The sequence below is a fragment of the Carcharodon carcharias genome, chromosome 4 (assembly GCF_017639515.1).
Source record: "Carcharodon carcharias isolate sCarCar2 chromosome 4, sCarCar2.pri, whole genome shotgun sequence".
In the NCBI taxonomy this organism is placed as follows: Eukaryota; Metazoa; Chordata; class Chondrichthyes; order Lamniformes; family Lamnidae; genus Carcharodon; species Carcharodon carcharias.
Genome location: NC_054470.1, coordinates 132,903,870 through 132,927,215, shown reverse-complemented (window position 1 = coordinate 132,927,215; position 23,346 = coordinate 132,903,870). Strand labels below are relative to the sequence as shown.

Below are 23,346 nucleotides of genomic sequence, written 5' to 3'. Positions count from 1 at the left end.
GTTTCAATTGGTTGTATCAAACCACTACAAAGGCTACAATATGGTACTGGGTTTGTAACCCCAAGATCAAGAGTTCAAATCTCACAATGGCAAACTATGAAACAATGTCACTTCATCTGAAACAGATGGAAACGGGTTTGTACTCGAAAGAGTTACAAAGGCTACAATATGGTACTGGGTTTGTAACCCCAAGATCAAGAGTTCAAATCTCACAATGACAAACTATGAAACAATGTAACTTCATCTGAAACAGATGGAAACGTGTTTGTACTCGAAAGAGTTACATCTTCTTGGGGCTTGGCGTAAATAGCTAAGTGGTTATGGTACTGGGTTTGTAACCCCCAAGATCAAGAGTTCAAATCTCACAATGGCAAACAATGTAACTTTATGCTTGGCCTAAATAGCCAAGTGGTTATGGTACTGGGTTTGTAACCCCAAGATCAAGAGTTCAAATCTCACAATGGCAAACTATGAAACAATGTAACTTCATCTGAAACAGATGGAAATGGGTTTGTACTCGAAAGAGTTACAAAGGCTACAATATGGTACTGGGTTTGTAACCCCAAGATCAAGAGTTCAAATCTCACAATGGCAAACTATGAAACAATGTCACTTCATCTGAAACAGATGGAAACGGGTTTGTACTCGAAAGAGTTACAAAGGCTACAATATGGTACTGGGTTTGTAACCCCAAGATCAAGAGTTCAAATCTCACAATGGCAAACTATGAAGCAATGTCACTTCATCTGAAACAGATGGAAGCGGGTTTGTACTCGAAAGAGTTACAGTATGGTACTGGGTTTGTAACCCCAAGATCAAGAGTTCAAATCTCACAATGGCAAACTATGAAACAATGTAACTTCATCTGAAACAGATGGAAACGGGTTTGTACTCAAAAGAGTTACAGGCCAGTCAGTTTAACTTTTGGCTTGGCCTAAATAGCCAAGTGGTTATGGTACTGGGTTTGGCAACCCCAAGATCAGGAGTTCAAATCTCACTATGGCAAACTATGAAACAATGTAACTTCATCTGGAACAGATGGAAACGGGTTTGTACTCGAAAGAGTTACAAGCTGTGTTTGATTTTGTGCTCGCTTCGGCAGCACATATACTAAAATTGGAACGATACAGAGAAGATTAGCATGGCCCCTGCGCAAGGATGACACGCAAATTCGTGAAGCGTTCCATATTTGCTTGGCCTAAATAGCCAAGTGGTTATGGTACTGGGTTTGTAACCCTAAGATTAAGAGTTCAAATCTCACAATGGTGAAACAATGTAACTTTACCGCCCCTCCGTCCTTTTCAGTGGTTGGCGGAGAGGAGGGCTGTGGCCGCAGGGGTGACCAGGATCGGGGACGTGCTGGGTGGCGGAGGACTGGGCTGGATGCTCCCGCAGGAGTTGGCGCGACGCGCGTCTGTGAGTGTCCAGGTCGCAGCCGATGCCATCCAAGACCTGAGAACGGTCGTGCTCGGACCTGACGTTATTTTGGGTCTTGAGGTGGCCCAGGTACGCGGTGGTCTTCCGTCTGAGCGTTCCCCTGTTCGGACGGAATTCCACATTGGCCCCAAGCCCCGAACCCTCCCTCGGGTGCTGGTGCCCCGCAATATGAGCCGCCTCGGGGACATGCCCTCTGTGCCTTTTGGCACGGCAAAGAGGGGCTTTTTGTATGGACTGCTGCTGCACACCTTCCATTTTCTCGCCCTTGTCCGTCGACCGGACACGCCCTGGCGTGCCTTGTTGCCGTCCGGCGGCGGAGGCCCTCGATGGGAGGCCCTCTACGGAGGTGCCCTCCCCCTTTCTATCGGGGACCTGGGTTGGAGGGTGTTGCATGCAGCAGTCCCTTATAATAAGAGGATGCATAGGTTCACGGACTCTCAGGACACATGCCCTTTTTGCGGTCTTGTGGAGTCCGTGGACCATGTATACATAGGGTGTTGTAGGCTGCACTCCCTTTTTAGTTATTTGAAAAACCTTTTATTGATGTTTTGTTTGCACTTCAGCCCCACGCTCCTGATCTATGGGCACCCGGTGCGGAAGGGGGTCGGGAAGGAGGAGGACCTCCTCGTGAACCTGCTCCTGGGCCTGGCCAAGTTGGCCATTAACAGGTCCAGGCAGCGGGCGATCGACGGGGGAGTCCCGCCCGATTGTTTGTCCCTCTTCCGTGGCTACGTTCGCTGCCGGATGTCCCTGGAGAAGGAGCACGCGGTGTCTGCTGGCACTCTCGAGGCCTTCCATGCTCGGTGGGCACCGCGGGGACTGGGGTGTTTTGTTGACCCCTTTAATCACATTTTGATTTAAAGTTTGTAAGTTTCCTTTAAACTTTGTTTTTGGTTTTACAGCTGACCTGAATTAGGGGCTGTGCCTGATTTATCCCAATTTTGTTGATTTGGTTTTCATTTAAAAGATTATCAGGAGTTCAAATCTCACAATGGCAAACTATGAAACAATGTAACTTCATCTGGAACAGATGGAAACGGGTTTGTACTCGAAAGAGTTACAAGCTGTGTTTGATTTTGTGCTCGCTTCGGCAGCACATATACTAAAATTGGAACGATACAGAGAAGATTAGCATGGCCCCTGCACAAGGATGACACGCAAATTCGTGAAGCGTTCCATATTTGCTTGGCCTAAATAGCCAAGTGGTTATGGTACTGGGTTTGTAACCCCAAGATCAAGAGTTCAAATCTCACAATGGCAAACAATGTAACTTCATCTGAATAGGAACAGATGGAAATGTGTTTGTGCTCAAAAGAGTTACAAAGGCTACAATATGGTACTGGGTTTGTAACCCCAAGATCAAGAGTTCAAATCTCACAATGGCAAACTATGAAACAATGTCACTTCATCTGAAACAGATGGAAACGGGTTTGTACTCGAAAGAGTTACAATATGGTTCTGGGTTTGTAACCCCAAGATCAAGAGTTCAAATCTCACAATGGCAAACTATGAAACAATATAACTTCATCTGAAACAGATGGAAATGGGTTTGTACTCGAAAAGGGCTTGGCCTAAATAGCCAAGTGGTTATGGTACTGGGTTTATAACCCCAAGATCAAGAGTTCAAATCTCACAATGGCAAACTATGAAACAATGTAACTTCATCTGAAACAGATGGAAATGTGTTTGTACTCGAACGAGGTTTCAGCTAAGTAGTCATTTAGGAAAAAAAAAGGGTTCTTTGGCTTGGCCTAAATAGCCAAGTGGTTATGGTACTGGGTTTGTAACCCCAAGATCAAGAGTTCAAATCTCACAATGGCAAACTATGAAACAATGTAACTTCATCTGAAACAGATGGAAACGGGTTTGTACTCGAAAGAGTTACAAAGGCTACAATATGGTACTGGGTTTGTAACCTCAAGATCAAGAGTTCAAATCTCACAATGGCAAACTATGAAACAATGTAACTTCATCTGAAACAGATGGAAATGTGTTTGTACTCGAAAGAGGTTTCAGCTAAGTAGTCATTTAGCTTGGCCGAAATAGCCAAGTGGTTATGCTACTGGGTTTGTAACCCCAAGATCAAGAGTTCAAATCTCACAATGGCAAACTATGAAACAATGTAACTTCATCTGAAACAGATGGAAACGGGTTTGTACTCGAAAGAGTTACAAAGGCTACAATATGGTACTGGTTTTGTAACCTCAAGATCAAGAGTTCAAATCTCACAATGGCAATATATGAAACAATGTCACTTCATCTGAAACAGATAGAAACGGGTTTGTACTCGAAAGAGTTACAATGGCTACAAGGCTTGGCCTAAATAGCCAAGTGGTTATGGTACTGGGTTTGTAACCCCAAGATCAAGAGTTCAAATCTCACAATGGCAAACTATGAAACAATGTAACTTCATCTGAAACAGATGGAAATGGGTTTGTACTCGAAAGAGTTACAAAGGCTACAATATGGTACTGGGTTTGTAACCTCAAGATCAAGAGTTCAAATCTCACAACGGCAAACTATGAAACAATGTAACTTCATCTGAAACAGATGGAAATGGGTTTGTACTCGAAAAGGGCTTGGCCTAAATAGCCAAGTGGTTATGGTACTGGGTTTATAACCCCAAGATCAAGAGTTCAAATCTCACAATGGCAAACTATGAAACAATGTAACTTCATCTGAAACAGATGGAAATGTGTTTGTACTCGAAAGAGGTTTCAGCTAAGTAGTCATTTAGAAAAAAAAAAGGGTTCTTTGGCTTGGCCTAAATAGCCAAGTGGTTATGGTACTGGGTTTGTAACCCCAAGATCAAGAGTTCAAATCTCACAATGGCAAACTATGAAACAATGTAACTTCATCTGAAACAGATGGAAACGGGTTTGTACTCGAAAGAGTTACAAAGGCTACAATATGGTACTGGTTTTGTAACCTCAAGATCAAGAGTTCAAATCTCACAATGGCAAACTATGAAACAATGTAACTTCATCTGAAACAGATGGAAATGGGTTTGTACTCGAAAAGGGCTTGGCCTAAATAGCCATGTGGTTATGGTACTGGGCTTGTAACCCCAAGATCAAGTGTTCAAATCTCACAATGGCAAACTATGAAACAATGTAACTTCAGGGAAGGAGGAGGACCTCCTCGTGAACCTGCGCCTGGGCCTGGCCAAGTTGGCCATTAACAGGTCCAGGCAGCGGGCGATCGACGGGGGAGTCCTGCCCGATTGTTTGTCCCTCTTCCGTGGCTACGTTCGCTGCCGGATGTCCCTGGAGAAGGAGCACGCGGTGTCTGCTGGCACTCTCGAGGCCTTCCGTGCTCGGTGGGCACCGTGGGGACTGGGGTGTTTTGTTGACCCCTTTAATCACATTTTGATTTAAAGTTTGTAAGTTTCCTTTAAACTTTGTTCTTGGTTTTACAGCTGACCTGAATTAGGGGCTGTGCCTGATTTATCCCAATTTTGTTGATTTGGTTTTCATTTAAAAGATTATCAAGAGTTCAAATCTCACAATGGCAAACTATGAAACAATGTAACTTCATCTGAAACAGATAGAAACGGGTTTGTACTCGAAAACGTTACTAATGTTATGCTTGGCTTAAATAGCCAAGTGGTTATGGTACTGGGTTTGTAACCCCAAGATCAAGAGTTCAAATCTCACAATGGCAAACTATTGAACAATGTAACTTCATCTGAAACAGATAGAAATGGGTTTGTACTCAAAAGAGTTACTAATGTTATGCTTGGCTTAAATAGCCAAGTGGTTATGGTACTGGGTTTGTAACCCCAAGATCAAGAGTTCAGATCTCACAATGGCAAACTATGAAACAATGTAACTTCATCTGAAACAGATGGAAACGGATTTGTACTCGAAAGAGTTACATTACAACTCAACATTCTGGCTTGGCCTAAATAGCCAAGTGGTTATGGTACTGGGCTTATATCCCCAAGATCAAGAGTTCAAATCTCACAATGGTAAGCTATGAAACAATGTAACTTCATCTGGAAACAGATGGAAACGTGTTTGTACTCAAAAGGGTTACAATATTTGCTATCCACGGCTACGTTCGCTGCCAGATGTCCCTGGAGAGGGAGCACGTGGTGTCCGCTGGCACTCTTGAGGCCTTCCGTGCCCGGTGGGCACCGCGGGGACTGGGGTGTTTTGTTGACCCCTTTAATCACATTTTGATTTAAAGTTTGTAAGGTTCCTTTAAATTTTTGTCCTTGGTTTTACAGCTGACCTGAATTAGGGGCTGTGCCTGATTTATCCCAACTTTGTTGATTTGGTTTAACTGTTTTCATTTAAAAGATTATCAAGAGTTCAAATCTCACAATGGCAAACTATGAAACAATGTAACTTCATCTGAAACAGATGGAAACGGGTTTGCACTCGAAAGAGTTACAAAGGCTACAAGGCTTGGCCTAAATAGCCAATTGGTTATGGTACTGGGCTTGTAACCCCAAGATCAAGAGTTCAAATCTCACAATGACAAACTATGAAACAATGTAACTTCATCTGAAACAGATGGAAACGTGTTTGTACTCGAAAGAGTTACAAAGGCTACAAAAAGGAACTAAATCGTACAAACAACCCGGCATTGACGTAGGTACTGGAAATGACAACAGTAAACCCAGCCCTGTTGACCCTGCAAAGCCCTCCTTACAAACATCGGGGGCTTATGCCAAAATTGGGACAGCTATACCACAGGTGAGTCAAGCTACAGCCTGATTTAGTAATACTCAAAGAATCATACCTTCTGGAAAATGTCACAGGCACCACTGTCAACATCCCTGGTTATGTCCTGTCTCACTAGCAGGACAGATTCCACCAGAATTGGCGACACAGTGGCATGTAGTTGGGAGAGATTTACCCAGGGAATCTTCAATATTGATTGTGGACCCCATGAAGTGTCATGGTATCAAGTCATATATGGGCAAGGAAACCTCAGGCTGATTACCACCTACTGCACCCACCCCTGTCCCCACCACCCCTCAGCTGATGAATCAGTTCATGTTGAACCCAATATGAAGGAGTACTGAGGGTGACAAGGGCAGAGAATGTACTCTGGGTGGGAGACTTCAATGTCCATCACCGAGAATAGCTCGGTAGCACAGGGCGAGCTGGCCGAGTTCAAAAGGACATAACTGCTAGACTGTGTCTGTGTTATGTGGCAAGGGAACTAACAGGAGGCAAAAACCTACTCGACCTCATCCTCACCATCTACCTATCACAGACGCATCTGCCCATGACAGCATTGGTAGGCATGACCACTGCACAGCCCTTGTAGAGACTAAGGTCGGAATATTCTGGCCCCATTGGCATCAGGCATCATGGCAGGTGGGGGGGTGACAATGTGGCGAGAAGGCCAAAAATTGGTTTCATGCCGCCATGAAACCAGCTTGTGATCGTCGCTCCACTTGCTAATGGCAGGCTGTGTTTCCTGTGCCACATGCCGGGAACCTAATTTTAATACTTTAGCATCTCATTATAAGCCCAGCTCTCTGGGATCATCTCAGCACACTGGATCATCCAGGCACATCAGCATGATTGCACGCTGACGTTTCACAACCATATATAAGCCATGTGCACATGGCAAGCCACACTTCGCTCAGGGCTTCAAGATTTGTATGCCTACCTTGCTTCAGACAGCACTCACGGTCATTAGAGCCAGCCTTTCCCAGGCATCGCCACACCACCTTTAGGGGGGGTTCATGGGCAGGTCTCTAGCTACCAGACCAGCCATAAGATGGAGGTGGATTTTCAATGGCTGCAGGACTAGGTCTTGTTTGAGGAAGGGGGAGAATTGGCCTCAGGCAAGGGAAGAGGCTGCAGGGTGAGGGCTGTACTGAGGAAGGTGGGTGTCTCAGAATGTGTGTAGGGGCACATGTTGATCTGTGCAAGTGGCCTCAAGCTGGTGAGAGCTGAGGAGGCAGTCTCCAGAGGAGATGAGGCCAGATGGTGATGTGATGGTGTGCGTGAGAGAGTGAGTGGTGATGTCCCTTGAGCTGGCAGTGAGTAGATACCAGTGAGTGTGTGATGGGCTTGTGAGTGTATGAGTTTAGAGTGATAAGAGGTTGCCTTACCCTTGCAGCAGAGATGAGCTCATTCATCCATTTTCTGCACTGGATGGCAGATCTCTTGTGTGCAGCATTGGTACTGACCACCTCTGCCACTGCCTCCCAAGCCGGAGTGGTGAGACTGATGGGCTTCCTGCTTGCAGAGCAGGAATAAAGGACATGGCAATGGGCCTCCATGGCATCCAGAAGGCAACCCAGAGATGTGTCACTAAATCGGGGGGCTGCACTCTTCTTGGCTTTTGGGGCCATGTCTTCACTGGAACAGTCCTGGGCTACAAGCATTGAGAAGTGTGTGCATTGCTGCAGTTTAAATATGGCGCCCTGCGTGAGAAAGTTTTAAGGTAACGATGTGGTGGGCAAATCAGAGACCGCATGCCAGTGAGTCGGCATGTTTCCTGTAGCTGCATAATTAATGAGGTGGGAATGGGACAATACAACGTGAAAAGCTGCTATTGCAGCCGACAAGCAAAACGACTTTTCCCCTGTCCGCCACTGCACTTTGTGCAAGTCTGGGATGATTCCGCCTATGGTCCATCTTCACATTGAGGATAACCTCCATCATGTTGTGTGGCACTACCACCAAGCTAAATGGGACAGATTTCAAACATATCTAGCAAATCAAAACTGGGAACCTGTGAGGTGCTGTGGGCTATAGCAGAATTTTTTTCAATCAGAATCTGTAATCAAATAGTCCAGCATCCCACACTCCACTATTACCATCAACCTGGAAGATCAATCCTGGTTCTATGAATAAGACGTTGGAGCAGAAGTAGGCCATTTGGTTCATCGATTCTGCTCGGTCAGTCAATGAGATCATGGCTGATGTGATGATCCTCAACTCCACTTTCCTGCCTTTTCCCCATAACCCTTGATTCCCTTACTGATTAAAAATCTGTCTCTCTCAGCATTGAATATACTTAATGACCCAACCCCTACATCCCTCTGCGGTAAAGAATTCCACAGATTCACTATCCTCTGAGAGAAGAAATTCCCCTTCATCTCTGTTTTAAATAGGTAACTCCTTACTCTGAGATTATGCCCTCTGGTCCTAGACTCTCCCACAAGTGGAAACAACCTCACAGCATCTAGCCTGCCAAGCCTCCTAAGAATCTTATATGCTTCAATAAGGTCGCCTCTCATTCTTCTAAACTTCAATGAGTACAGGCCCAATCTACTCAACCTCTCCTCATAAGAAAATCCCTCCATACCTGGGATCAACCTAGTGAACCTTCTCTGGACTGCCTCCAATGCCAGTATATCTTTCCTTAGATAAAGGGAACAAAATTGTTCACCGTATTCTAGGTGTGCTCTAACTAGTGCCTTGTATAGTTTTAGCAAGACTTCCCTATTTTTGTACTTCACTCCCTTTGAAATAAAGACCAACACTCCATTTGCCTTCCCTATTACTGTTGGATTTACATTTTAGCTTTTTGGGATTCATGCACAAGGACTCCTAAATCCCTTTGTGCTGCAGCCTTCTTTAGCCTTCCTCCATTTAAATAATATTCAGCTCTTCTATTCTTCCTGCCAAAGTGCATAATCAAACATTTTCCTGCATTATATTCCATCTGCCAAGTGTTTTCCCACTCACTTAACCTGTCTATATGCCTCTGTAGACTCCCTGTGTCATCATCACCATTTGCCTTCCCATCTATTTTTGTGTCATCCACAAACTTGGCAATAGAACATTCACTTCCATCATCTAAGTCATTAATATATATTGTAAATAACTGAGGCCCCAACATTGATCCTGTGGCACTCCACTAGCTACAGGTTGCCATCCCAAAAATGTCCTCTCTATCCTAAATCTCTGTCTTCTATTAATTAGCCAATCATCTATCCATGTTAATATACTACCCCCAACACCATGGGCTTTTATCTTATTAAGCTACGTTATGTGTGGTACCTTATTGAATGCCCTTTGGAAATCCAAATATATTACATCCACTGGTTCCCCGTTATCTATCCTGCTTGTTACCTCCTCAAAGAATTCTAATAAATTTGTTATGCATGATTTCGCCTTCATGAAGCCATGCTAACTCTGCTTGATAAAATTATGTATTTCTAAATGCTCTGCTATTACATCATTTATAATAGGCTCCAACTTTTTCCCAATGACAGATGTTAAGCTAACTGACCTATAGTTACCTGTTTTTTTTTGTCTCCTTCCCTTTTTAAATAAGGGTGTTATATTGGCCATTCTCCAATCCTCTGGGACTTTTCCAGAATCTAAGGATATTGGAAGGTTATTACCAGTGCATCCACTATCTCTGTAGCTACTTTCTTTAATATCCTAGGATGCAACCCATCAGGTCCAGGTGACATATTGACCTTTAGCCCCATTAGTTTCCCTAGTACTTTTTCTCGAGTGATAGTTATTGTATTTATTTCCTCCCCCTTGCCCCTTTTGCCCCTTGATTATTTAGTATTTTTGGAATGCTATTAGTATCTTTTACCATGAAGTCTGAAGGAAAGCATTTATTCAACTCGTCTGCATTTCCTGGTTCCCCATTATTGGTTCCCCAGCCTCATTCTCTCAGGGGCCAATGTTCACTTTGGCCCCTCTCTTCCTTTTTATATATTTAAAGAAGCTCTTACTGCCCATTTTTATATTACTTGCTAGTTTACCCTCAAAGTTTATTTTAACCCTTTGTTTTTGGTCATCTTTTGTTGGTTTTTAAAACTTTCCCAATCCCCTGACTTACCAGTAATTTTTGCCACATTGTATGTTTTTTTCTTCCAATTTGATACTGTCCTTAACTTCCTTGGTTAGCCATGGCTGGTTTAACCCCTTCCTTGAACCCTTCTTTCTCAGTGGGATATATCTTTGTTCAGAGTCATGAACTATTTTCTTAAACGTCTGCCATTGTTCATCAACCGTCTTTTCTGCTAAACTCCTTTCCCAGTCCACTCCAGCCAACTCTTTCCCCATTCCATTGTAATTACTCTTTTTTAACTTTGGCACAGCTGTTTCCGACTCAAACTTTTCAGTCTCAAACTGAATGCTAAATTCTACCATATTGTGATCACTGTTTCCTAGGGTATCCTTTACTCTGAGATCATTTATTAAACCTGCCTCATTACACATCACCAGATCAAAAATAGCCTGACCCCTGGTTGGATTCACAACATATTGTTCTAAGAAACTGTCCTGAATACACACTATAAATTCTTGCTCGTGTCTACCTCCGCCAATTTGCTTTCCAATCTACATGAAGATTAAAGTCACCCATGACTAATGTACTGCCATTTTACATGCCCTCATTATCTCCTGATTTATTCTCTGTCCTACAGTATAGCTAATGTTAGGGGGCCTTTTAACTACTCCCACCAGTGTCTTCTTCCTCTTCTTATTTCTTACCTCCACCCATATGGACTCCACATATTCCGATCCAAGATCCTTTCTTGCTATCGTACCTTTTCCATCTCGTTCTAACAAAGCTACCCCACCAACCTTGCCTTCCTTCCTGTCCTTTCAAAAAGTCACATACCCCTGAATACTTAGTTCCCGGCTTTGATCTCCTTGAAACCGCGTCTCTGTAATTGCTATCAGATCATACCCATTAACCTCTATCTGTGCCATTAATTCATTTATTTTATTCCAACTACTATGTGCATTTAAGTAAAAAACCATTAATTTTGCCTTTTTACCATTTTTCCCCCTTTGACCCTATTTGCTGCTTTTTTTTATGTTTGTTCACTCTGTCCCCCCCGTCACACTCTGGGTATCGTTACCTCAATTACTGCCCTGCAATGTTGCCATATCCTTTTGCTTTGTAAGTCTATGTACCCCCTTCCCAGAACCTATTTAGTTTAAAGCCCTCTCCACAGCCTTAGTTATTCGGTTCACCAGGACCCTGGCCCCAGTATGTTCAAGTGAAGCCTGTCCCACCGGAACAAAAAGTGCAGGAGGGCATGCCAGGAGCAGCACCAAGCACACCTAAAAATGAGGTGTCAATCTGGTGAAGCTACAATACAGGACTACTTGCATGCCAATCAGTGGAAGCAGCATGTGATAGACAGGGCTAAGCGATCCCACCATCAACGGATCAGATCTAAGCTCTGCAGTCCTGGCCAAATCCAGTCATGAATGGTGCTGGACAATTAAACAACTAACTGGAGGAGGAAGACCCACAAATATCCCCATCCTCTATGATGGAAAAACCAATCATATCAGTGCAAAAGAGAAGGATGAAACATTTGCAATCATCTTCAGCCAGAAGTACTGAATAGATGATACATCTTGGCCTCCTCCAGAGGTCCCCTGCATTACAGGTGCCAGTCTTCAGCCAATTTGATTCACTCCACGTGATATCAAGAAACGGCTGAAGGCACTGGATACTACAAAGGCTATGAGGCCTGACAATATTCTGGCAATAGTACTGAAGACTTGTGCTATGGAACTTGCCATGCCCCTAGCCAAGCTGCTCCAGTACAGCTACAACATCTACCCAATAACGTGGAAAATTGTCCAGGATTGTCCTGTACACAAAAAGCAGGACAAATCCAATCCAGTCAATGACTGTCCCGTCAGTCCACTCTCAATCATCAGCAAAGTAACGGAAGGGGTTATCGACTGTGCTATCAAGTGGCACTTACAGAACAATAACCTGCTCACTGACACTCAGTTTGGGTGCAGCAAGGGCCACTCATCTGACCTTATTACAGCCTTGGTCCAAACATGAACAAAAGAACTGAACTCAAGAAGTGAGGTGAGATTGACTGCCCTTGATATCAAGACAGTATTTGACCAAGTATGGCATCAAGGAGCCCTAGCAAACTCAAGTCAATGGGCATCAGGGGTAAACTCTCCACTGGTTGGAGTCATTCCTAGCACAAAGGAAGATTGTGGTTGCTGGAGGTCAATCATCTCAATCCCAGGATATCACTGCAGGATTTCCTCCAAGTATTGTTCTAGGCCCAACCATCTTCAGCTGTTTCATCAATGACCTTCTCTCCATCATAACATCAGAAATGGGGATGTTCACTGATGATTGCAAAATGTACAGCACCATTCACGACTCCTCAGATACTGAAACAGTCCATGTCCATATGCAGCAAGTCCTGGACAACATTCAGGCTTGGGATGGCAAGCAACATTTGTGTCACAGAAGTAACAGGCAATGACCATCTCCAACAAGAGAGAATCTAACCATCTCCACTTGACAGTCAATGACATTACCATCATTGAATCCCCCACTATCAACATCCTGGGGAGTCACTGTTGACCAAAAACTGAACTGGACTAGCCATATAAATACTGAGTCTAGAAGAACAGGTCAGAGGCTGGCAATTCTGTGGCAAGTAGCTCACCTCCTGACTCCCCAAAGCCTGTCCACCATCTACAAGGCACAGGTTACAGGTGTGATGGAATACTCTCCACTTTTCTGGATGAGTGCAGCTCCAACAACATTCAAGAATCTTAACACCATCCAGGACAAAACAGCCCACTTGGTTGGTACCACCACCACATTGACTCCCTCCATCACTGACCCAGAATGGTAGCAGTGTGTACCATCTACAAGACACACTGCAGCACCTTCCAAACTCATGACCTCTACCACCTAGGAGAACAAGGGCAGCAGACACATCGGAACAGCACCACCCACAAGTTCCCCTTCAAGCCAAACACACCATCCCAACTTGGAAATATACCACCGTTCCTTCACTGTCACTGGGTCAAAATCCTGGAACTCCCTCTCTAACAGCACTGTGGGTGTATCTAAAGCACACGGACTGCAGCGGTTCAAGAAGACAGCTCACCACCACCTTCTCAAGGGCAATTAGTTATGGGCAATAAATGCTGGCCTAGCCAGCAAAGCCCACATCCCATGACTGAATAAAAATAAATCCATCATACTTCCTGCACAACTTGGAGCTACATCTCAGAATGGTTGCTTCGTGATTAGGGCTTTCCCCAGTTTATGCCTTCACTCAGACATCTGTATACAAATAAGGAACATAGATATAATGAGGTTCATAAGAGCAGGTACAAAGACTTCTCAAGACTCGTTTTAGATGCCTGGATAAATGTAGTGAAGTCCTGCAGTACAGTCCACTGAGAGTCTCAAGAATCATTGTATAATGCTTCCTGCTGCAAAACATCACAATGAAAAAATGTTTGCTATTTCCAGAAACTGAAGGCATCAGTGTTGAAGAGGGTGCTCAAGAAGGAGAGAATGTTGGACTGGACAGCTAGGCAGCAGCCAGATAAACATGGGCACAATGATGGTCTCATGCTTTCAGTAAATTTAAATACTTTGACAAAGTACAGATAATTGAAATTATGTATGATATCCTTGCCCAGCCTTCTGTTCCTGCCTCACCTCTAACATTGCCATCTCCTATAGCTTCTCCTGTCTGTTTAAGATGTCTGATGCCTTCTCTTCCTATGCAGTTTTGAGTGAAGGCTTTCCTCCTTTAGTTACAATCTAATTTATGGTTTTATATATATGTCCATCTTTTGGAGAGGGGAAAGAGAATTTTAAACTCATGTAAGTGAGATGGACAGTTGTCCCATATGAGATAATTATGAGAGGCATGGGTGTATTGTCCCTTTCAATTCAGTATCTTGAGACTAACAGAAGCTATCTGAGTTGAAAGAATAGTTGTTGGCTCAGATGATGCTTGAATGTTTTGAGAAGTTGTCTTTTGCATTAATAAGTCTCCCTGAAATGCAGATGCTGAGAGAGAAAGGAATAGGATAATTAAGCAGGCAAGTGAAGGTAATAAAAGTGGTAAAAGTAGGCTGCCAGTGCCTAGGTTGCGTTACCACCCTTGTGGGATCATTGAACTTTCTTCCAACACTGTGTGGTAATTCATAAGTGGTGGAGGTGATTGACTGTCTCTGCAACCTTCATCCACACATTTGAACCACTTTTTCATGGACTTCCTTTTCTCAAACATCATCTCTTCCATGCTCCCCTCCAAAATACTGCTTTGCCAGCAATGCACCAATCTCAAGAACTAATAAACAAATATCACAGCAGGTTAGCAAAGTCACATGGATGACTGTTCATCCTGCTCCATAACTTGCCAATAGGAGAAAAATCATGTACCATCAATTCAAAATTCACATAGCTAAGCTGTAATTTTTTAAAGCATTTCCTGCTGATCAGAGCTAACTAAGAAGCAAAATATTAGCAGCTAAAAATATCAGAAAGGTAAAGGAAAACGATTCAGCTGCATATCCATTGATAAAGCAAATATGGAAAAATTTGTATCACCACCTTCCTTTTTGGGAAGAAACTTATTGAAATGATTATATCTAAATGGCAACTGGTCAACTCTGTACTCAAGCTAATAAAAAAGCCATATAAAGTTAACCTGCATTTCTGTGTTTATGGACAACGTTTACAAATCTAGTGACTGTAAACTATCCATTAGTAATGTCAGTCACAAGGCCTGCAACCTCCAAACCAATGGTATTTTCACTTTCTACATGGTTAAGTAAGACACCTCAGCTGAAATTATTGAACCAAAGAGACTTATATATCCAGATGAATCTATCTGAGACTGTCAAACGTATAGATCACTTGGTGACCAACCTATGAGCAGCTGCATGATGTAAACTATGGGCAGAATTTAATGTCGGCAACAGGGTTCATAACCACCAACTGCAGAGCCAATAAGGCCCACTTTTTGCCTCTTTTCAGGAAGGCCTGAATCCAATCGGGCAGCGGTGGCACTTCCCCGGGATCAAGGACCCTGGGGGCGGAGATCCTGCCCAATGAGAGCAGTCGGCAAATCAGAGATTGGCAGCTGGCAGCACTACCAAGAGGCTGTGGCTGCTGCCAGTATTGTACCCATCCAAGGCCCAGGATCACTGAGGGAGCCAGGCCACAGGTGAGTGATGGCAGGCCCCTCTCAGCTGCCCACCCCCTTTTCAATGCCGGATCCCCCGATCAGGTACTGAGTGCCTTTTAACACCTCCACCTCACCCAAACACACACACACACACACACACTGGAAGCTCAAAGCAACCCAAACAGAATTTGCTTTTCAGGCTTACCGCATGGCCTATCCCCAGTGAATACCAGTGGTGGCAAATGAAGCCCTTAAGCAGGCATTAATTGCCCACTTAAGGGCCTCAATTGGCAGCAGTGCAGGAAGGCCATCTACAAGCCTTCCTGGCATGCACTTATATGAGGCAGAGGCAGGAAGGTGACACTTGCCTGTCCGATTAAATGCTACCCCACCACCAATCTCACCACAGGGGTGAGGACATTAAATTCTGCCCTATGTCACTATGAGTGAAGTTCTATGGATTGGATCAATCCACTGTCTGGATTATTATTTTCCCACTTTAAACACTGAAGTCAATGTCCATTAAATTGACATGGTTAAGCAATCGTTAATATCCCAGCCATCCAGCATGTCGAGTGTTGATATGGCCAGACCTTTTGCCCTACGCTGATGTCAAAACTGCATAGTAATTAAGAGATTATACCTTGCACCACTAATTCTTTACATCAGATGTAAGTATACTTGCAGGATAAGATATAACAAAAACATAAAGGGCAGGATTTTTCGCTGAGTGGGCAGGCGCATACATGATCCGCTCGAGTGTAAAATGACGCGTGATGACATCAGGCGAGCGTCCCAATGTCGTTGCGCATTTGGGTGATATTTCAGTAGGTGGGGTGCGTGCGAGAGTCGGCGGCGTGCCTGCTGACAATTTAAAAGCCTATTAAGGCCATTAACAATGTAATTGAATAAAATTTTTCTCTGCCCACCAACTATAAGGTGAAAAGGTGAAGCGGCCTTTGCATTTTTTGAGAAAGCTTATCCATGGGCTGAATGAGGTTTCGATCTGTCATTAAAAAAATTTAAAAATTTCATCCTCATTTCTAGCATGTCCCTGCTCATGTGACAGAGTCACATGAGGGGACATGTTTTTTAACATTTTAAAAATCTTTATTTTTAATTTTCAAAACTCTTCATCACCCTGAGGCAGTTCTGTGCCTCAGGGAGCTTTTCCAGCGCGCACCTGTGCGCATGCTCAAACTTGTGCTCTCGCCCTCCTCCCTACCCGACACAGGCAAGCGCTGAAGCATGTGTTTCACGGCGACTGGACCTTAATTGGCCCACCAGCGTGAAATCGCGGTCCAGCCCCAACCAGAGGCGGCGGCCAGCTTCCCAACCGCTCCTGCCCACCCCTGTCGAGCCTGCCCAACATGGGCAAAATTCTGCCCAAAGGAAAGATCAGTTGCCTGTTATACAACCTGCCTGATGTTCCTTTCCATTGAAGTTAATGTTGGAGGCAGGTTTTGTAACAGGCAGCGAGATCTAGTATGGACACCATTTTACACCATCCCTGAACTTGAAAGTTCCTTCTAATGAGATCACATGATTGTGACAATCTGCAATGTTATTTGAACTTGTCAGTTTTTATTCCAGTTACATCAAGATGGGAAGTTAAGCTTTTAACATCAATCATGTCAGCATGTCTCTTTGAATCAGCAAAGGCTTAAGGTAATTCTTCTGGAGATGTGTCAGTTCTTCTCTTAACGTTTCTCTATGACGGAAAATTCCGCCAGCTCTTGATTCAGCTTTGAAAAGGAAAACTCTTCTTTTCTAAATTTGCTTCTGGAAATCTGCTGCTGACTTGCAGGTGAACTGTAGTAGCTTTAATGTATTATTTATTGCACATTGCAGCTGCCAACTGTTCTTCTTACAAGTTCAGCTCTTTCCATGTAGTGCTACAGTATAATTTTTCCACCATTTCAACAAAAATAGACAGCTTTAGATCATATGTTTTATAGCAATCACATCAAAATTTAAAGGGTTTCATGGTTTTTATCTTTTATCTTAGAAAAAATGAATATCTCCCATTTTAGATGTTTCACAGAAATACTAATTTTGTTACCCTTTACTTAACCCCATTTTCTGCTTTTCCTACAGCACTCTCCATTAAGTATTCCAATCCAGGTACTGCAATGTTCACTGTCAAAAAAATTCAGTTATGACTGGCAGCAGTTGTCTCAAAATGGGATCAGTAGGTTTGCTGTCTTTTAATGCCGATGGTCCAGCAGCTGCCATTTTGAAACAGCCTAAATCTCAGCCATCCAGGGCACCCACCTGTTGTGTGTGTTATTCTTCCTAATTATACAAATCAGAGCACTGTGACATAGTCCGGATCCTAACTGCAATTTTAAGAAATATGGAGGCACACTGTGCACAGTTCATGCTACACATTCTATTGTGGCGTTGAGTGTCCTTAGCCTAAAGGGCCTGCTGGCTGCTCCATACATAGTTACAACTTTCAATATTGTAAACCCAGTCTGGCCTTACTTCTCTATTTAATTTGCCTCCCAACCCACTGGACCTACTGGTATTCCTCAGGCCCAGAACTAACTAACTGTTTGTTTGATTGCCACATCTCGTGGGTTCCATTTAAATGAGGCCAGGCCTTAAAATAGCTCCAAACTCATCCCCCAGAATGAGCAATGAGCTGGTATGCTCTCTGCTGGCTGATCACCTTAAAATTAAAATCTACCTGAATATATCCCTCAGTTTTAAAATGCTAATGAGCCATATCAAGATTTTTTTCTACTAGACTTGGGTTTTGCACTTTTATTTCGTTCTCTGTTCAACATACAGTCAGAATGATACAGGTTCCTCAATAAAGGCACTACTGTGTATTTCCACCTTTTTTATTTTATGATATTTCAGTGGCGTCACTTCTGCCAGAATATGACCAGCCAGAGTTGGCAACCCTAGTTTACCAGCATTCAAATGTTAGCAGATAAAATCTTTGCTGGAAAATAATTTGGTATTCTGTAAATTGTTCAAAGAGGTTAATTTAATGGAATAAAGGAGGTGCTACATAATCATTTGCTGAGAAGATGCTTTACTAAGATGATTACTATCTTTACAGACATGCAGAGATTAAAATTTCTAAAATAGACCTTATGTACAATAAAGAAATATTTCAACCATCTCGGTCTATTCAAATCTAAATTTGGTGAAAGATTTCTCCTTTATTAACATACTGATTTAGAAAAGGCTTAAAATTAAATGTTATCGGTGAAAGAAAGTAATAAAGCCACTTATTAAGTCAATTGCATGCATGATGCATTTCAGTTCCATCTCATTTCTGTAAATGTAGTTGGTTTTGATGACCTTTTGCATCTTGCAGAATTAATGGAATGAGCTTTCTGTGTCATACCATTTTTGGCTATTCATTTGAATTTCAAGAAATTGATCACTGAGAATTTTTATCCGGTGTGCTTGATTGTATTCAATGGTTAAATATAGTTGGTCCCCTGGAAACTAATTAGAACGGAGTAATTGGAAAGAAACTTTGTTTCCATAAATGAAATACAGGATATTATCATTAATGATTGATATCATGTACATTTTCTTTTTATATATTCACAAGGCTAACACATATTGCTTCGTCTAGGAAGATTATCTAGCCTAATTAAAGTGAATATTTCAGCACCAGAAACTCCCTTGGGTTTTTAAGGATACTGGCACATACAGCACTTTGACCAAGAATAAAAATTCTTCAGTTTAACCAGTTGTCTTCCAAGCATTAAGTGCAGTGTTTTGAAGTCATCAATCTGCAAAGGCAAATGGGCAGTTAATTGTAATCATGCAAATTTCCCATTCTGACCAGGAGATCCATAATATTTCATTGTAAATTCACAAGAAAAGAGGTTGTGAAAAGTCACCAAATATTTTCTATATTATAACCTAGTTAACAATTTGCCTCACCTTTAAATTAGAAGAGCATGCAAATGAAGCTCACAAAGCTGTGAACAAAATGAACACTCAACCAAATAAAGTGAAATTAAAAGGAGTGATCAAAGAAGTGTGTTTTAAGTAGGACCTTAAAGGACGATAGGGAAATGCAGTAAAGGAGATGGAATTGCAGAGTGTAGGACCTGCTTGGTGAAAGGCACAGACTTCAATGATGGGATGAAGGGAGTAATAATTTGATTGAGCGGCAGGTTTGGTGAAGAAAAGGCTAAACTTTATTTAGGAGACATGTAGAGATGCTTGTACGCTAGACACAATCTATCCTTTGGAAACGCTGCCCACCAGAATAAGTTTATTGGTCAAAGCCCCTGTAATCACATCACATGATGAGTGATTGACAGGAGAGAGGGATAATACATTTAATTATTACACTTCCCTCTTTAACTTTCTTACATTTACAATAAAAAATGTCAGAAAAACCAGCAAACATTCGTAGTCTCTAGTGGTTACAAATCAAGGCTTTGAAGAGCTTGGTGGAGACAGTTAGAGCAGTGTAGCTCTACTGAAGGAGGTTCCTGAACAGGATTAACGGGATCTGGAGCTGCAATAGAAGATACATCGTTCAAACTGGGTAGTTCTGTGCTTGATAACTTGTTAGATATGTCTGGAATAACAGCTCCACAACGAACACACACCTCAGAAGTCGGTGGTGAAACATCAATCACAGGTTGATCTTGAATTCTTTGAGATGTTTCTCTAGCCCTAATATGATCTATGTGTTTACTTACAATACTAGCTTCGATTTGCACTTGAAAAGATAATGCACCAGTCTCTGAAATTATGTCTCCTGGAGTCCAATAGGGTCCACTTCCAAAATTACACACGTACACAGGGTCACCTACATGGAACTTATGAGCCTTGCTGTGTAAATTATGGTTCAATTTTTGATTATTCTGGCTCTGTGTCACCTTCCCCTCCAGATTTGGAAACACCAAGTGTAAATGCATACGCAAATGGTGTTTCATCAGTAACACTGATGGTGTCGAACCCATAGTAGTATATGGTATTGTAAAGTAACTTAGGAGAAATCTGGAAAGGTGAGACTCCAGAGTACCTGAAGATATCTTTTTCATACCAGTTTTAAAAGTCTGGACAGCTCTTTTGGTAAAAGCATTGGATGACGGATGCCAGGGAGCAGTCGTTATGTATGGGATACCATTCAGGTCCGTGAATCTGTGAAATTCCACACTGGTGAAAGCTGTTCCATTATCAGAAGCAATAATCTCAGGTAAACCATGTATACTGAAGGAATGACGCAGCTTTTCAATAGTTGCAGCTGAAGTTGGCGTTTTTCATGGACATCAAGCCATCTTGAATGTGCATCGATGACTAATAGGAACATGGTGCCTAGAAACGGTTCCACACAGTCCATGTGCAGCCTAACCCAAGGCTGACCAGGCCATTCCCACTGTGAAGGGGAGCTGAAACAGATAGTTTCTGATGTTGCTGGCAAAGGGTTTAACCATGCTTTTGATGTCACTGTCTATTCCTGGCCACCAGACGTAGCTGTGTGCCAGCATCTTCATCTTCACTATGCCTGGGTGTGCACTGTGGAGCTCTGCCAAGAGTGATTCTCTACCCTGTGATGGGACCGTGACTCTTGAATCCCACAGCAAAATTCCGTCTTGACAACTCAGCTCAGTGTTTCTGGAATAAAATGGTTGTCTGTCATCAGACACAAGTGTTCTTGGCCATCCTTGTAAAATAAAGTCTTTGACTTTCAACAGAACTGGGTCTCTGTTCATCCAATTCTTCGTCAGTTTGGCACATATCAGGGATGAATCCAAGAAATTTAACAATAACACTAACCCTTGTGGAACAGGTGTATTGACAAGACCACCCTGTACAACTAAGTGCATCTGCGTTGGTTATATGTGAGCCAGGGCGGTACATGAATGTGTACTCATAAGCTAATAGCGTCAAAGCACAATGTTGGATTCTCACTGAAGGTATACGTGGAATAGCTTTGTATTCACTGAACAAACCTGTCAGTGGCTTATGGTCAGACACAATTGTAAAATGCCTCCCATGTAGGTGTTGGTGAAACTACTTGACACCAAATACAACCGACAATCCTCATTTTTCCAACTGAGAGTAGCCCTTTTCAGCTTGGGAAAGTTTTCTTGAAACATAGCCAATGAACCTTTCTAATCCATCCTCCATTTGATGTGATAGAATGATTCCTACACCATAAGGAAAAACATCATGTCAACACTAGCTCTTTAGATGGGTCATAATGTACCAACAAGCATGATGACTGAAGCAGTTTCTTCGATGTTACAAAGGTTTCTTCTTGCTGTGAACCTCAGGGCCAGCAGTAGTTCTTCCTCAGCAACTAATGCATAGTGAATACATTAGGTATAAAAACAGCTATAGTAATTAATCATACCTAAGAAAGATTTAAGCTCTGTCACATTAGAGGGTGATGGTGCATTTTAATTGCTTGGACCTTGTCTTCAGCAGGATGCAACCCCATAGCGTCCACTCTGTGACCCAGGAAGGTTACCTCCGAAGCTTGAAATGTGCATTTTTTTTGCTTCAAATGCACACCTGCTTCCATAAATCTTCTCAGCACTTCCTCCAGGTTGGCGAAATGTTCAGCTTCCATCATCCAAGTGATGAGAGCGTCATCTAAGTAAACGACCACACGTGGAAGTTCCTGCAGGAGACTCTCTATGGTTCGTTGAAAAATAGCACATTCTGATGAAACTCCAGAAGGTAAGCGGGTGTACTGGCAAAGGCCTTTATGGGTACTCATTGTCAGGTATTCTTATCCAATTATCCAATTCCAATTGTTGACAGGCATGACTTCTGTCTAGCTTTGTACATGACTTGCCTCCTGCTAACTTGGCGTACAAATCATCGATTCTAGAAGTGGGGTATTTGTCTAACTTTGCTGCTTTGTCATCACTGCATATGCTTATAATCTGGTCTGGCCTGACAACTGGGATTAGGGTTGCGGCTCACTCAGAAAACTGGATAGGCTGAATTATTCCCAGGTTTTCCAATCTGCACAGCTCTGCTTCCAGTTTTTCTCTTAGTGAGTAAGGCACTGCCTGGCCTTGAAGAAACGTGGGGTTGCCTGGGGATCGACGTGCATTTTAGCATGCATGCCCTTCAGTTTTCCCAATTCGTCTTGAAAAACAGCATCATATTTCTTCAAGAGCTCTGGAATTTCATCAGACTTCAAATGGAATATTTCTGACCAGTCAAGTTATATTTTCTGCAGCCAATCTCGGCCCAAAAGATTGGGTCCTTCCTCCTTTATGATTATCACGTGCAGTTGGGCTGTCTGTTGTTTGTAGCAGACTGGGACAGCAGCAATGCCTTTGACCTGAATGGATTTTCCAGTGTAAGTTCTCAGCTTGGCAGACATTCATTCCAATGCCAATGGCTGACTCCCTTCGCTGAGGCACTTGAATAGTATTCAAGTATGCAAAAGTAAATTATGCATATATTAAAGAAAACAGATTAGAGGGATATTAGGACTGGGAGCAGGAGGAGGCTTATGTGGAGAATGAATACCAACATAGACCAGCTAGGTCAAATGTCTTCTTTATGTGTTATATATTTTATATAATCCCATGTAATTTTTAAACTTGTGTTGTCTGTAATTTGAACCTTCATCAAAGTGAATAATTTATCTGTATTAATCTTTGTCCATTGCTTTCATAATCTAGTAAACTGTAATTAGAAAAGCTAGAAATCTTTACTTTTGCAAAGAAAATCTTAACATCTCAAAACTCAAATTCCAGATAACTGAAATCAGATATAGGTGGAACTTTCCTGGAATTGCATGAAGTACAGTGGTGGCTGTGAAAAAAGAAGTTTTTCCCACCGGCCGCAAGAGCAGACCTTTGCGCCATATCCTCCACTTCCCACCTCATTAATGATGCAGGCACTGGAGACACGCTGTAGTGCTGGCAGGCGGCCTCTGAATCGCCCGCCAATCTGTTACCTCGCCGTTTCTTCACTGTAGGTGCAGCTATGCACACAGTTCTCAATGCTTGCAGCTCCAGTGAAGACATGGCCCCGAAAGCCAGGAAGAGTTCAGTGACCTGTCCCTGGAA

At 42.8% G+C, this 23,346-nt stretch overlaps 2 non-coding genes across 2 annotated transcripts; both read left to right on the top strand.

Moving 5' to 3' along the window:
- Positions 1-1,086: 1,086 nt before the first annotated feature.
- Positions 1,087-1,193, top strand: LOC121277577. Its single transcript, XR_005942937.1, has one exon. It is a non-coding gene; the product is annotated as a U6 spliceosomal RNA (small nuclear RNA).
- A 1,322-nt stretch (positions 1,194-2,515) lies between these two features.
- On the top strand, positions 2,516-2,622 carry LOC121277576. The gene has a single exon (XR_005942935.1). It is a non-coding gene; the product is annotated as a U6 spliceosomal RNA (small nuclear RNA).
- Positions 2,623-23,346: the final 20,724 nt, after the last annotated feature.